At 42.6% G+C, this 13719-nt stretch overlaps 1 protein-coding gene across 10 annotated transcripts in view; it reads right to left on the reverse strand.

Moving 5' to 3' along the window:
* LOC112227384 (disco-interacting protein 2 homolog C-like) overlaps positions 1-13719 on the reverse strand; it is a 233635-nt gene that overhangs the window by 111693 nt on the left and 108223 nt on the right. The window lies entirely within an intron of this gene.

Genomic DNA, 13719 nt, shown 5'->3' on the forward strand with positions numbered 1-13719 from the left:
ACAATATCCATGGCATCAGCAGATGACAGTATACAACAGGTTAAGCTGTTTGGTTAATCGCTGTTATGCTTTGTCTTTTTTTATGCTGAACAAGGAGCAGATGGGTGTTCAGAGCTAGGTTGGACAAACAGGAAACGACAGGGATAGGAAGGGGGGGTGAGAAACAAGGAAGGAGAGAAGTACAGGTTGGGAAGTAGCTAGACAGCTAGCTGGAATATATAGTGCATGCAGTGACTTTAGTGAGTGTCAGTAATGAATGAGACAGAGACCCAGCTGCCAGCATGTATTACCCATCAAGGCCTGGCGCCCCCACTGCCCTGGCCATCACACAGGTAATTAGGAGGGGATTGGCTGGGGGTGGGAGAGAGGGGGATAGGAGAGGGCCTGGCTGGTGGACGGAAAGATGGAGAGAGAAGGATAGGAGAGGGCCTGGCTGGGGGACGGAAAGATGGAGAGAGGGGGATAGGAGAGGGCCTGGCTGAGGGACGGAAAGATGGAGAGAGGAGGATAGGAGAGGGCCTGGCTGGGGGACAGAGAGAGGGAGAGAGGAGGATAGGAGAGGGCCTGGCTGGGGGACGGAGACAGGGAGGGAGGGGGATAGGAGGGTCCCTGGCTGGGGGACGGAGACAGGGAGGGAGGGGGATAGGAGGGTCCCTGGCTGGGGGACGGACACAGGGAGGGAGGGGGATAGGAGGGTCCCTGGCTAGGGGACGGATCCTACGAGTGATGGTGTAATTACATATTGATTACACTATCATTCGTTTTTCATATGTCACAACGATTTATACATATGCTATGATGCTGGTAAAGTTGTCTCGTGCACCTACAGTGCTGGTCATAAAAAAAGCTAGCTAGCTCATGGATGCAAACAATGTTCTTCCCCAAAAACATAGCAAAACAACAACTGCTTCAGGACTATATAGTTAGCTAGCTAGCTATATAGGTGTCATCATCTAAAATAACACCAATTTATAGGACAGTTCTTATTTGATTAATGGTGTTCGGACCCATCTATGTGAAGCTAGCCACAATAAGAAATAGCCACAATGTGGACTTTGCGGTTAGCCTTCAAAATAAAAGTATATGTCAGAGACAGTGATGCAAATGAATACAAATAGTAGAATTATGCCATAATTGAACATATCATGCTAAACGAGGTTGGAATGTTATATAAAATCAACAAAAGACAATTTGTTAAAAAACATTTTAAAAATCTGTTGAAATCACACTGGATGTATAATACTTTAGAATTGCATTGGGGGCATACATATTTCACTGTACAGCCTTACCTATGGATGGGGATCAATGACATGGGGTATCAGTCTACTCAGTGACACCCAGAGAACATTAGTGTCGTAGCTCTTATTGCGGGACTCTGAAACAACTGTGAACACCAATGTGTTGTCAACCTATGTGTATTGAACACTATTCCTGAGGAAAAACAATACTGCGTGGATGTTGGAGTCTGATAACTCTGAGGAGGATGTTGGGAAAAAATATCTTGGGTATTGAGTAGACGGATACACCATTTAATTGATCCCCAAACCTTAGGTAAAGCTGTTCAGTGCAATATGAATGTCAACACACAGGCTGACTGGGGAGGTGATTTCACACAGTCACTGTCCCGTGATAAGAACTACAACGCTAATATTTACGTAAACTCTTCACAGTTGTGTTCTGTGGGTGTCACTGAGTAGACTGATACCCCATTTTATTGCTTCACATTCCAACCTTGTTTAACATTATCTAGTCTAAATATGGCATGATTCCACCAATAGTAACCTTCTGCATCACCTTCAAAGCTGTTATTTTATTTTGAAGGCAAACTGCAAAATCCACGATTGTGCCTAATCCTTATTGTGGCTAGCGTGACAACACACCCGGTCCGGTCGAGCCTCACTAGCCAGATGAAGCTATCTGGCTGCTTTTAACGTTAGCTTTGGGCAACAGCGTTAAGTAGCTGGCTAGCTATTTTCATGAACTGAAGTTCAATTTCAATAGGCGAACAACAAGTGGCTACCTAGCTAATACTTAATCACAAAGACTCCTAAATCATTGTTAAGAATAATGAAAATGACTAGTTTCTACTGGTCATTGTTTTAAGGCTGGTTGTATTGGTGCTAACTAGGTACCAAGCTAAAGCTAGCTAGCTATCCCAGATGTTGCTAATATCGGTCGATTCCAATATGTTCATCGATATATTGTGCATCCCTATAGATATATACAATGCATTTGGAAAGTATTCAGACCCCTTGACTTATTCCACATTTTGTTACATCATAGCTTTCTTTATTCTAAAATGTATTAAATCACCCCCCCCACCCTCAATCTACATACAATACCCCATAATGACAAAGCTAAAGTCTAAAACTGACATTTTAGACCCTTTACTCAGTACTTTGTTGAAGCAGCTTTGGCAGAGATTACAGCCTCGAGTCTTCTTGGGTATGACACTACAAACTTGGCACACCTGTATTTGGAGAGTTTCTCCCATTCTTCTCTGTAGATCCTCTCAAGCTCTGTCAGCTTAAATGAGTAGCAGTGCTGCACAGCTATTTTCAGGTCTCTCCAGAGATGTTTGATCGGATTCAAGTCCGGCCTCTGGCTGGACCACTCAAGGACATTCAGAGACTTGTCCTGACTAATCTCCCAGTCTCTGCCGCTGAAAAAACATCCCTACAGCATGATGATGCCTCCACTATACTTCCATTTAAGAATGATGGAGGCCACTGGGTTCTTGGGGAACTTCAATGCTGCAGAAATGTGTTGATGCCCTTCCGAAGATGTGTGCCTCGACACAATCCTGTCTCGGAGCTCTATGGGCAATTCCTTCATCCTCATGGCTTGGTTTTTGCTCTAACATGCACTTCAAATGTGGGACCTTATATAGACAGGTCTGTGCCTTTCCAAATCATGTCCAATCAATTGAATTTACCACAGGTGTACTCCAATCAAGTTGTAGAAACATCGAGGATGATCAATGGAAACAGGATGCATCTGAGCTCAATTACGAGTCTCATAGCAAAGGGTCTCAATACTTATGTAAATAAGTTATTTTTGTTTTTTCATAAATTTGCAAAAAATTCTAAACACCCGTTTTCACTTTGTCATTATGGAGTATTGTGTGTAGATTGATGAGGTAAAAAAAAGTACTGAATCCATTTCAGAATAAGGCTGTAACGTAATAATTTTTTTAAAAGTCATGGGGTCTGAATACTTTCCGAATGCACTGTATTTCTGATACCTTTTAAGACATTTTCTGGTAGATGTTTTCTAAAGGCCCTTTTCCATCTGTTTATCCACAAATTAAAGCCTTTATTTAAGCCCATTTCTTAAAATGGAAAATGGTTGAAAAAGCGTATCTATGCCTTAATTTCCCGAAAACAAATACTCCTAGCATTCATTTGACATGCACCTATGAACTTCACATGTTGGTGCTCATGGGTCCTTTTCAATGGAAATGCCCATAGGCTACACTGCAAAACAACCATATACAACACAACCCACGTTGAAGCTTCATACACACACACACACGCACACAGAGATAGACAAACATCTTCTTGGCACAAGGCGCTGATATTCGGGGAAGTCATCCACCGCGAACTGAAATTAACTTCTTCTCCAGCTCTGGATTTGAGATTTCCTGATGAGCTGCCTGATGCAGGAAAACAGGCAGACAGAGACACAGATCGATAGACAGGCAGACACAGACAAACCTGAGATTACGGGGGTGTCTGTCTGTCTGTATGGAATGCAGCCTGTTTGATGGTACATTTACCCAGCCAGCTTTGGGGGGAAGCTCTGTTTTAGCCAGTGAGAGACAGCTCAGCCTCAAACTGCATTGCAAATGGCACCATATTCCCTATGTAGTGCATTACTTTTGACAATGGCCCATAGGGAATAGGGTGCCATTTGGGACACAGATCAGTTGTGTCCTCCAGAGTAGGAGAGGAGACAGCAGGAGACAACGAACATGAGGCGCTTTAAATGGTGAGGGTGACTCATCATGTCTTTCCTCCCTCGGATTACAAAAAAAATATATTCAATTCAACCACCCCTCCCCTCATTGGAGTAAACTAGCGGCCAACACAGATTTTTCGCTCAAAGTACAAGTAGTTCAATAATTATACATACAGTTGAAGTCGGAAGTATACATACACCTTAGCCAAACACATTTAAACTCAGTTTCACAAATCCTGACATTTAATCTGAGTAAGAATTCCGTTAGGATCACCCGTTTATTTTAAGAATGTGAAATGTCAGAATAAGTGGAGAGAATGATTTATTTCAACATTTATTTATTTCATCACATTCCCAGTGGGCCAGAAGTTTACATACACTCAATTAGTATTTGGTAGCATTGCCTTTAAATTGTTTAATTTGGGTCAAACGCTTTCGGTAGCCTTCCACAAGCTACCCACAACAAGTTGGGTGAATTTTGGAACATTCCTCCTGACAGAGCTGGTGTAACTGAGTCAAGTTTGAAGGCCTCATTGCTCGCACATGCTTTTTCAGTTCTGCCCACATATTTGCTATAGGATTGAGGTCAGGGCTTTGTGATGGTCACTCCAATACCTTGACTGTGTTGTTCTTAAGCCATTTTGCCACAACTTTGGAATTATGCTTGGGATCATTGTCCATTTGGAAGACCCATTTGCGACCAAGCTTTATCTTCCTGACTGATGTCTTGAGATGTTGCTTCAATATATCCACATCATTTTCCATCCTCATGATGCCATCTATTTTGTGAAGTGCACCAGTCCCTCCTGCAGCAAAGCAGCCCCACAACATGATGCTGCCAACCCCGAGCTTCACGGTTGGGATGGTATTCTTTGGCTTGCAAGCCTCCCCCTTTTCCACCAAAAATAACGATGGTCATTATGGCCAAACAGTTCTATCAGACCAGAGGACATTTCTCCAAAAATTACGATATTTGTCCCCATGTGCAGTTGCAAACCGTAGTCTGGCTTTTTTATGGCAGTTTTGGAGCAGTGGCTTCTTCCTTGCTGAGCGGCCTTTCAGGTTATGTCGATATAAGACTCATTTTACTGTCAATATAGATACTTTTGTACCCGTTTCCTCCAGCATCTTCACAAGGTCCTTTGCTGTTGTTCTGGGATTGATTTGCACTTTTTCACACCAAAGTACGTTCATCTCTAGGAGACAGAACGCGTCTCCTTCCTGAGCGGTATGACGGCTGCGTGGTCCCATGGTGTTTATACTTGCGTACTATTGTTTGTCCAGTGGAACGTGGTACTTTCAGGTGTCTGGAAATTGCTCCCAAGTGTGAACCAGACGTTTGGAGGTCTACACTTTTTTTCTGAGGTCTTGGCTGATTTCTTTTGATTTTCCCACGATGTCAAGCAAAGAGGCACTGAGTTTGAAGGTAGGCCTTGAAATACATCCACAGGTACATCTCCAATTGACTGAAATTATGTCAATTAGCCTATCAGAATCTTCTAAAGCCATGACATCATTTTCGTGAATTTTCCAAGCTGTTTAAAGGCACAGTCAACTTATTGTATGTAAACTTCTGACCCACTGGAATTGCGATACAGTGAATTTTAAGTGAAATAGTCTGTCTGTAAACAATTGTTGGAAAAATTACTTCTGTCATGCACAAAGTAGGTGCCGACTTGCCAAAACTATAGTTTGTTAACAAGAAATTTGTGGAGTGGTTGAAAAACAGGTTTTAATGAATCCAACCTAAGTGTATGTAAACTTCCGACTTCAACTGTATTTTACTAATTTCCTCTTTCTGCAATTGCTGGATTTTATGGATCTTAACTCCAACTCGCCGATGTCCACAGATTAACCCATCTTTCCCAGTATAATACTACAATAGCTATTTATTTTTGCTATAGATCCCTTCATGACTGATTCCTTACGAAGGTCTTTAACCTCCCTGTTTGTAACATTTCTACGGACATTGGCCTAAAAATTAATACTTTACCCAATAGTATAATGCTGATTGACTGATCATGGTTTTCAGATCCTCTAACAATACAATTTTCAGGTCCATCTAAAACCTGATGTGATGACATAACCATTCCTGGACTTGAATCCAAAAGTGAGCCACCGATGGACAGTAACAGAAAATAGGCTCTATTGATTCTTTCTCCTGCTACAGCTGTTTGTCAGAACCCATCTGAGAGACACAGAGAGATCAAATCAAATCAAATTTTATTTGTCACATACACATGGTTAGCAGATGTTAATGCGAGTGTAGCGAAATGCTTGTGCTTCTAGTTCCGACAATGCAGTAATAACTTTAGCTTTAGCCCAAGCCTCTGAGCTGAGAACCAACAGCACAATGAAGAGGCCCCTTGTCCATAGAAAAACATGACTAAGCTGTTATTTTGACAGAAAGAAGACAATGACATAGATGGTGACAATTGACATATACACTTAGTGGTTTACTGGGCACACCACCCCATTCAAGAAAATGGTTCGCTCCTACAGACAGTGAGTGACATTGCCGTAGTTTCTATATAAAGCAGGCAGATAGGCATCGAAGCATTCAGTTACTGTTCGATTGACTGTTAGACTGGGCAAAATGAGTGACCTAAGCAACTTTGAGTTTGGTATGATCGTCGTTGCCAGGCGCGCCTGTTCCAGTATCTCAGAAACGGCAGACTTGTGCTTTTCATGCACAAAAGGGTATATGGTTTCCCGAGAATGGCGTGACAAACAAAAAACATCCAGTCAGCGTCAGTCCTGTGGGCAAAAAATTGCAAGTATCGTGCAAGCTAACAGGCGGGCCACAAACAGGCAAATAAAGGTGCAGGATAACAGTGGTGTGCAGAACAGCATCTTGGAATGCAAAACTCGTCGGTCCTGGTCACGGATGGGCTATTGCAGCAGACGACCACATCGAGTTCCACTCCTATCAGCTAAAAACAAGAAGCAGCTCCAGTGGGCACATGATCAACAGGTGTGGAACATTGCCTGGTCTGACGAATCACGCTTCCTGTTGCATCATGCTGATGGCAGAGTCAGGATTTGGCGTAAGCAGCATGAGTCAACGGTACAGGCTGGTGGCGGTGGTGTAATGGTGTCGGGAACGCTTTCTGGCAACTTTCTGGGCATCAAGTCCCTTGATACCAATTGAGCAACACACACAGGCCATCCTACTACATAATTACTTTATAAACCCTCTATGCATATGGTTTTAATCACAACTTACTTTTGGAAATAATCATTTGAAATAATTAGCAGCAAGTTTAAGTACAACAGAGACTTAAATACTTAACACTAAAATACGCATACAGTTCCCTACAGTGTACAGTACAGTAACTCACTCTGCTGCTTTTTATATGTCTATTTAGTAAGCTGCTTCATGCTATGAATAATTTAAGACACATACTGCACTAGACTCAATCCATCCAATCCTTATATTTCATATTTCCTTTCAGAGACTCTCACTTTCAGATAGATGTTCCTTTGGTTTCTAAAATACTATGCACCAAAGTGGCTATATAAGAGCAAGAACGTAGAAGTACTCTAGCATCCTCACAGTCAATTGCAGGGTGAGGCCAGAGTAGCCACCATACTCACGGTGCTAGTTTTGGCTCCAACACATGAAATGCTTATTGCAGAGGAAATGGTGAGTTGGCTAAAGATGCCCTACCTGCGTTTTAGTGCTGACAAAGGTTGTAACCCACACTGCTATGCTAAACACACCCATTATACCCTGCTTTCTTTGCCCAGGTTTTTAAAATTAAAGCGCACTTTAGTTTATTTTCATAGGAGACCCACAACATGTGTAGAAAAGAGTAAAATAGTATTTGAACAGAGTTTAGGAGGAAGAGGAGGAAGGGGAGGAGCAGGAGCAGGAGTAGGAATGGCATAGTCAGCCTGCCTCCCTGAACCCAGTCCTCTCCCAGGAATGTTTATGTAACGCTTTTATAGCACAACGGGAAGAACTCATTTCTCTCTCCATCACGATGATGATCTACACTGGGTGTAATGGGGGAACAATAAAATCAGCATCATTTCCCTGGTCTTCTTTTGTGGGAATGTTGCTGGCGTGTATAGTGGCCGTTTTACGTGCTCCTGACCAATTATGCTATTTTGTGTTTTTTTTCATGCTAATTATACTATTTTGCCTCTACCCTCTGTTCTAATGGTACATGTACTGGAGAACAAACTAGACGAGCTCGGTTCAAGATGATCATATCAACGGGACCTGAAGAACGGTAATATCCTCTGCTTCATGGAGTCGTTTCAGAAGGACATGGTTAATATAAATCTAGCTGGTTTCTCTATGCATCAGCAGGACAGAAAGGCAGTGTCTCGTAAACTCAAGGGTGGAGGTGTGTGTCTCTTTGTTAACAACAGCTGATGCGTGATCTCTAATATTAAGGGAGTCTCTAGGTTCTACTCGCCTGAGTTAGAATACCTCATGATAAGCTGTAGACCATACTATTTACCAAGAGTTTTCATCTGTATTTTTCATTGCTGTCGACTTACCACCACAAACTGATGCTGGCACTAAAACCACACTCAACAAGGGTAGCCTAGTGTTTAGAGCGTTGGACTAGTAACCGAAAGGTTGCAAGTTCAAATCCCTGAGCTGACAAGGTACAAATCTGTCGTTCTGCCCCTGAACAGGCAGTTAACCCACTGTTCCTAGGCCGTCATTGAAAATAAGAATTTGTTCTTAACTGACTTGCCTAGTAAAATGAAAGGTAAAATTAAAAAATATTTATTTTATTAATTGTTAATTACTTTGTTTTACCTTTATTTAACTAGGCAAGTCAGTTCAGAACAAATTCGACGACCTAGGAACAGAATGTTACCTGTGCAACTAGAGGGGAAAAAAACCTAGATCCCTTTACTTCACACAGAGACGCATACAAAGCTCTGCCTCCATTTGGCAAATCCATAACTCTATCCTCCGGATTCCTGCTTACAAGCAAAAACCCAAACAGGAAGTACAAGTGACACACAATTCAGAAGCGGTCAGATGAAGCAGATGCTAAGCTACAGGATTGTTTTGCTAGCACAGACTGGAATATGTTCCGGAATTCATTAGATAACATTGAGGAGTGTACCACAGTCACCGGCATCATAAGACACCATTGTTCCCACAATGACCGTACGTACATACAGTACATATCAGAACCAGAAGCCATGAATTACAGGCAACATCCGCAGTGAGCAAAAGGTTAGTGCTCCGCGTTCAAGGAGGATTTTTCATGATCCAAACACACCAACGCAGTCGTGAAGAGGGCACAATGTCTTTTCCCCCTCAGGAGGTTGAAAAGATTTGGCACTCAGATCCTCAAAAATGTCTATAGCTGCACCATTGAGAGCATCTTGAGTGGCTGCATCACCGCTTGGTATGGCAACTGCTTGGCATCTGACCAGAGGACGCGACAGAGAGTAGTGCGTACGACCCAGTACATCACTGGGGCCGAGCTCCCTGCCATCCAGGACCTCTATACCAGGAGATGCCAGAGAAAGGCGCAACAAAAATTGTCAAAGACTCCAGCCACCCAAGACATAGACTGTTCTCTCTGCTACTGCACAGCAAGTGGTACCAATGCACCAAGTCTGAAACCAACACGACCCTGAACAGCTTCTACCCCCAAGCCCTAGGACTTCTAAACAAGACAGCTAAACAGCTAATCAAATGACTACCCGGAGTACTTGCATCAACCCTTTTTTGCACTAACACACACACACACATAAACTAACACCCCAACACACATAACATGCATACTGAAGCCGCACACACACACGCTGCTGCTATTGTCTATGATCTATCCTGTTGCCTAGTCACTTTACCCCAACCTATATGTACAGTACATAGCTAACTCAATTACTGGTACTCCCTGTATATAGCCATGTTATTTTTATTTTTATATTTTGTATTTGTTATTCACTGGGTATTTATTCTTCGTGCCACTTTTTAAATGTTTTATTCATTTTTTAAAATCTGGTCTTCAACTCTGCATTGCTGTAAATGTACCCATAATTAAACATTTCACTATTAGTCTACACCTGCTGTCTACGAAGCATGTGACAAATAACATTTGATTTGATTGATTTGATTAGGCACTGCTAACTGCTGTTGCCTTTGCTGCCTGAGCCTCACTAACACCCCTTCCCTGCAGCTCCCCGGCCAACCCAGGCTTGTATCATATGTACAGTACAGAGGCTTACTGTACAATAGATTAGGTCCGTCATACTGCGTCCCAAATGGCACCCTATTCCCCAGTGCACTACTTTTGACAACGTCTGTCTGTATGATTACAGCAGACAGGTAGACTTAGATAAGAGGAATGCAGGTACACAGTCCACACAGCTGGAACCCCTCACATATGATCTCCCACCGCAAGGGGCCAGGGCCCCAGAATCCCATTAAAGACCCTGGGCTGGCCCATCCTTTACCCATCCAGACTGTGTATATACCCAAACACACACACACACTAGTCACAAAAAAATGGGACCAACTAAACAGTGAAAAAGCTAAGCCACCAAAAGGAGAAACACCAGTTCAAGAATGCCTGCTAAGCTGCAATATTGTGTCAATAAAAATATCAAAAGGTGCAGAGGACTACAAGTACCATGCTAATCGCAGTGTTAGCACTCAGTTATATTATTAAATATTCATGTTGTTGTTGAACAGCATACACCTCGGTGATGGTTGATATTTGAAACCGACAAATTATACTCACCAAGCATATGCATATCCAGCCCAAAAAATGGGAAACAAGTGTTGGGAGTGTAAAATATATGTTGATATTAGAACTAACTATTAACTACCTATAGATCCGTCTACAAAGCGCCACACTGCCCTGTACAGCAGAGCTCCTGTCTCTCTGTATTCCTACCTGAAGCACAAAGCCACACCACAGGGACAATGGAAATACTAATCTAGCGCTCAGGCAGGCAACGCAGGAAAACAATCCCCTTATTTGCATTTCACAAACCATGTAAACATTTCAAAAGGAATCCTCTTCTGCCTTGGCCTCCCCAGTGGCGCAGCGGTCTAAGACACTGCATCTCAGTGCAAGAGGTGTCACTGCAGTTGCAGGTTTGAATCCAGGCTGCATCACATCTGGCCGTGATTGGGAGTCTCATAGGGCGGCGCACAGCGTCGTCTGGGTTTGGCCGAGGTATGCCATCATTGTAAATAAGAATTTGTTCTTAACTGACTTGCCTAGTTAAATTATTATTTTTTTAAATTCCTTTGCAACCAGTCACACTACACCAAAGATGATCTATTATATTGAAAAGATATCCGAGTGACTAAGGCTGGGCGATATGACCCCAAAAAATCTGATCTAGATATTTTTTCTTCAAATTTATGTATTAGAGATTTTTTTTAAATGTTCTCTAAATAAGCATTGTCCTACAATTAAAGTTAAAACACACTGCATTTCAAACAGTCAGAAATACTGTAATGAATTTAAGCCTTCCACAACTATGAGACCCACTAATAATTTACTAATTTAATCTGCATTTTTTTGTTGTTGCAAGAAATCACTGATCTGGCTTTCAAGTCTGCCTATGAAAATGCCCTTTTTTGTTACAAATTTAACTAGAACCATGCATAATGCACATGTCCAACAAGAGAAGAGACAGCTAGTATAAAGGTCTTTGGCTAAAATGCTGCTAGCAGTACGTGGTACCCCAATGCCGAGCTCGACAAACTCAGCATTAATTTTCCAGAATCAATGTTTATTGATATTCTCATTTTAGTAGTGTCTGCTCTGCGTGCAATTTGAGTAGTTGAGACATACAAAGAGTATCGTTAGAATAGTTAACTTCTCTATTACAGTAATATAATTTCTCAATGTGTTTGTCCATATGAACGATTCTATTGGACCAAAATTGGGAAGGTGCACACAGCACAGGAGCGAAAGAAACGAGACCAAAAATACAACATGAGAACAAGTGGCCATAAACGCCCATAAAAACAAAAAATAACAAAACCTTGATTCTTGCGATACAGGCATTTGGAATATACCGCAAAAACACATTCAAATGAATTCAATATATCGCCCAGCCCTACGAGTGACCGCTTTAACGATGGAAAAGCATGTCCTGAATGAGTGAAGGCACGTGAGATCAGGTGGGTCCCATTCTAGCCAATGAGAGGGCTGATACGCGTGTGAACAACAGCCACAACTAAGTTGTTTTTCTCAAAGTTGCTGAAATGCCACGTGCATCCATTTATATCAGTACATTTGTTAGAGCCTAAACATCATGAAACTTCTGTTGGCTCAAATAAGCCTCACTTAATTAAACACTCTCATAGACCTCAATACAAAAAGGGCTTATCTCGCAGGACAGATTTTGGGCAGAGTAAATCCTCTCGCTTCGCCTCTCCCTCACTGATTACACACACACTGTTTGAGCCAGATGATAGGTTGTCAATTAGCTTTCCCTTCTTTGCTTTACATTCAAACCACTTTTTCTTGAGGGGGTTTAATCCAATCATTAAAGAGTCTGCATCCCTCTAAACCTTTCCAGTTGGAACAGTCCAACCCCAACCTGCCTGCCCAAACATGCTATACTGGCAACATCAGCAAAAACAAACAAATGGGTGTTTGTTGGCGCAGGCCATGGCACCACGGTGACAGAGATGCTATAGCTTGCCCCTGGGGAGGCCTGGGGAAATGAGGACAGGGCACTGCTGGAGCTCTCTGGTGGCTTGGATTAACAACAATGCATACAGCAATTCAGCTTTTAGCTGCAGATGTGCACAATATCAAATAAACATTATTATTGAACAAACTACGGGAAACTATGCTAGAGGGCAGTTTTTTCCCATCTTTGTAACATTGCAAAAAATCAGAAACTTTTTGTCCAACAATTATGCTGAAAAACTAATCCATGCTTTGTCAATTCTAGATTAGACTACTGCAATGCTCTACTCTCCTGCAACCTGGAAAAGCACTTAAAAAAGTTCAGTTAGTGACTAGAAACCACATTTTTTATCATATTACTCCAGTTCTAGCCTCTGGCTTCCTGTTAAGGCTAGGGCTGACTTCAATGTTTTTCTGCTAACCTAAAAAGCATTACATGAATTTGCTCCTACCCATCTCTCTGATTTGGTCCTGCCGTACATACCTACATGAACACTACGGTCACAAGATGCAGGCCTCCTTATTGTCCCTAGAACTTCTAAGCAAACAGCTGGAAGGAAGGGCTTTCTCCTATAGAGCTACATTTGTATGTAATGGTCTGCCTATAAATGTGAGAGACACAGACTTGGTCTCGACCTTTAAGTCTTTACTGAAGACTCATCTCTTCAGTAGGTCCTATGATTGAGTGTAGTCTGGCCCATGGGTGCAAAGGTGAACAGCAAGTCACTGGAGTGACAAACCACCCATGCTGTCTCTGCCTGGCTGACTCCCCTCTCTCCACTGTGATTCTTTGCCTCTGACCCTATTACGGGGGCTGAGTCACTGGCTTACTAGTGCTGTCCCTAGGAACAGGGGGGGCACGTCACGCCAAGATTTTTTCGCTATACTCGACTTGAGTGTGTTGAGTCACTCACGTGATCTTCCTGCCCTGTTTTGCGCCCCCTCGGGCTTGTGCGGTGGAGGAGATCTTGGTGGGCTACACTGAGCCTTGTCTCAGGGTAGTAACTTGTAGTTCTGTTGATATCCCTTTAGTGGCAAAGTGGGAGTGGTTATATCCTACCTGGTTGGCCCTGTCTGAGGTTATCGTCGGACAGGGCCACAGTGTCCCACGAACCCC

The sequence above is a fragment of the Oncorhynchus tshawytscha genome, linkage group LG28, assembly GCF_018296145.1.
Source record: "Oncorhynchus tshawytscha isolate Ot180627B linkage group LG28, Otsh_v2.0, whole genome shotgun sequence".
Classification (NCBI taxonomy): Eukaryota; Metazoa; Chordata; class Actinopteri; order Salmoniformes; family Salmonidae; genus Oncorhynchus; species Oncorhynchus tshawytscha.